Below are 2,715 nucleotides of genomic sequence, written 5' to 3'. Positions count from 1 at the left end.
GCTTCTGCTTCTATCCATTTGGTGAAGTAATCTATGGCGACTATCAAAAATTTCAGCTGCCCCGTTGCTTGAGGGAAAGGTCCCAGAATGTCCATACCCCACCTACAGAAAGGCCAAGGCGCTTGTGTTGTGGTTAATTCTTCTGGTGGGGCTTTGTGGAAATCGGCGAAAAGTTGGCAACGAGTGCATTTTCGAGTGAGGTATGTTGCGTCCTTTTTCAATTGTGGGCCAGTAGTACCCAACACGTAACACCTTCTTAGCAAGTGAGGCGGCGCCCAAATGATGCCCACAACTTCCCCCACTGAGGACGTAGTCCGCCCGATCCGGACCAAGGCATTTGAGCAAGGGGGCGGTGAATCCTCGTCGATACAGTGTTCCCCGGATCAGGGTGTACCAAGAGGAACACCTGAGGAACCGTTGCTTTTCCTTCAGGTAAGGAGGTATTGTGCCATGGAGGATGTATCAGATGAAAGGGCCCATCCAGTTGTCTTCCATATAATCAGGTTCATACTCTCTAGCAGTCATTGCTCTCTTACTTCTTCTAGGTTCTATTTCTAACCAATCATTATTACCATTATTTGTAATCACAAGCATGTGACTAGTTGATGTGCCCCCATTATTCCTCAATTTAAAGAGAATTTATTTTCATTAAAGTCAGCATCATTAAACTCAATGATCACTTTTGCATTAAGGCCATAAAACCTATATGCCTTGCTCTTAACAGCATACCCAATGAATACATATTCATAGAATCTAATTGTGAGTTTAACTCTCTTCGTGTCTAGTATTTTGAAATAAGCCAAAGAACCCCAAGTTCTCAAATAAGACAAGTTTGGTTGTCTATTCATAAAAATTTCATAAGGGAAAATTTTGCTTTTAGCCATGGGGACTCTATTTGTGAACACTCAATTTTGTACGGCCATTTATCACATAAGTTAAAATACAAAAAAACAACAAAAATTATAAAAAGCGGGAATATAGTTATAGTACTTGTTAAGGAAGTGGCAAGAAGTCAAATCCCTTTGTGACAATAACGTCCTTGCAAAGATGATGTTAGATTGAGGTCATGGATTCATTGTTAGATTGAAGTCATGGATAATTACAAGAAAATATGATCCATTTGTCAATACTGGTGCTGGAAGGGACCACGCTAGAGTTTATGTAAAAAGTCTATTATGAGTGTCAATTTTGTTTCACATTGAATAGTACTTGGATGTTCCTAACCATTATCTGCCTGCCTCAGTGGCTTGTATATTGTACAAAAGGATTATTACTTGCCAATCGGTTCAATGTATGTGATTTAAATCTCACCTATATAGGTAACTGAACAAATCTAACCTATTTGCCTATATACTCAGTTTGTTTTCAGTGATAAACCTAATTATTTGTCCCTCTTATCATCTTATGTAACATTCTGCTTGTTGACTGATGATTTACTGAATATGATCTTCACCTAAAAAAGTGTTGATGATGTCTCTGATAGTCATTCCTGTAAAAAGAGATCAAAGGGTAAGTTTTTTAGACAATTACATATTGGGGCATAGATGCAGTAATATTGAAACAGCCGTGAATATCAAAGGGAATGCCAAAATGTGGCATATTCATTCAGTTACACATCCTGGTTTTTCAAACAGCTAAGTTTCAAGGCATTGATAGTTACAGATCAGCCATCATTGACAGCATTCATGGGCAGTTAAAGTATTGAAATCAGAAAGGAAAGGGCATGACACGTTACTGAGCTTAAAAAGAACAACTCAGAAGGCTTTTCACATCAACAACCAGCTATAAAAGGGTCATATATCACATACAAAAGGGGGACAGCTGCAAGAAAATAAGAGAGATTACACATACAGGGTGCACACCATAGTTACAGAGCATTCAGAATACACATACACAACAAATACCCAAAAGAGAGTGATATACATTCATATATCCACACATATCATACAAATCAGAGGGCACAACACAGAATTTGTATCTGCTCTCTATCACACACATAGGAAGAAGATAAAAACACACAACTATCATTCCTCATACACTGACCTCACACACATAACCAAGGACGATTCCAGAAGCATATCTCACATACACGAGAAAGGGATAGGTTGCTGATCAAGAACATAGAGATAAAGGCAAGGTTATACACAGGAACACTGTCACGTAAGAAGGTGTTTTTTATTTGGTGATCAATCTGTGTTTTGAACTTAGACGATAAATTTATAAACAATTTTGCTTAGCCATACAGAATTACATACATCCCATTCCCATTCAATTGATTTCGCAGAGACACATATATTGTCATTTAACCAATAACAAAAGTAACTAATGCTCTATAACTACTTTAAAGCAATGAAATTTGTTTCTGGATGAACATTCATACCAATTGGTTTTTTCTCATCATATTGCCAATTACTTCATACTATGACAAATACGTAAAGTTAGATTAGAAGAGGGATAGGGTTCTTTACCAAAATCCTTTGCCAATAACCAACCATGGAGTCATGGTTACACCGTTTTCATTGCGGAATTAACGCCATCATACGCCAACCTTGTTGGTGTCCTCCCTCTGCTTTAAAGGAGACTTTGTTAAAATGAAAAGCTGTGAGAAATAAATAGGACATAGAAAAGAGCATGGGTTCATGGTTAAAGGAAAGTAAAAATGGAGGAAGATAACCACCAATTCTTCAAGCCACCGTGATAATCGGTGTTCCCCAC

General features: G+C 37.9%; 1 long non-coding RNA gene across 2 annotated transcripts; it reads right to left on the bottom strand.

Moving 5' to 3' along the window:
• Positions 1,204-2,712, bottom strand: LOC109350873. Of its 2 annotated transcripts, none has more exons than XR_002108135.1 (3): positions 2,678-2,712; positions 2,469-2,566; positions 1,204-1,489 (listed from the first exon to the last, which is right to left on the bottom strand). It is a non-coding gene; the product is annotated as an uncharacterized LOC109350873 (long non-coding RNA). The 2 variants fall into 2 exon arrangements; XR_002108136.1 differs by having other exon boundaries at positions 2,469-2,564; positions 2,675-2,709.

The sequence above is a fragment of the Lupinus angustifolius genome, chromosome LG06 (genome assembly GCF_001865875.1).
Source record: "Lupinus angustifolius cultivar Tanjil chromosome LG06, LupAngTanjil_v1.0, whole genome shotgun sequence".
In the NCBI taxonomy this organism is placed as follows: domain Eukaryota; kingdom Viridiplantae; phylum Streptophyta; class Magnoliopsida; order Fabales; family Fabaceae; genus Lupinus; species Lupinus angustifolius.
The sequence above is the reverse complement of the archived record's forward strand: the minus strand, read 5'-3'. Positions and strand labels throughout refer to the sequence as shown.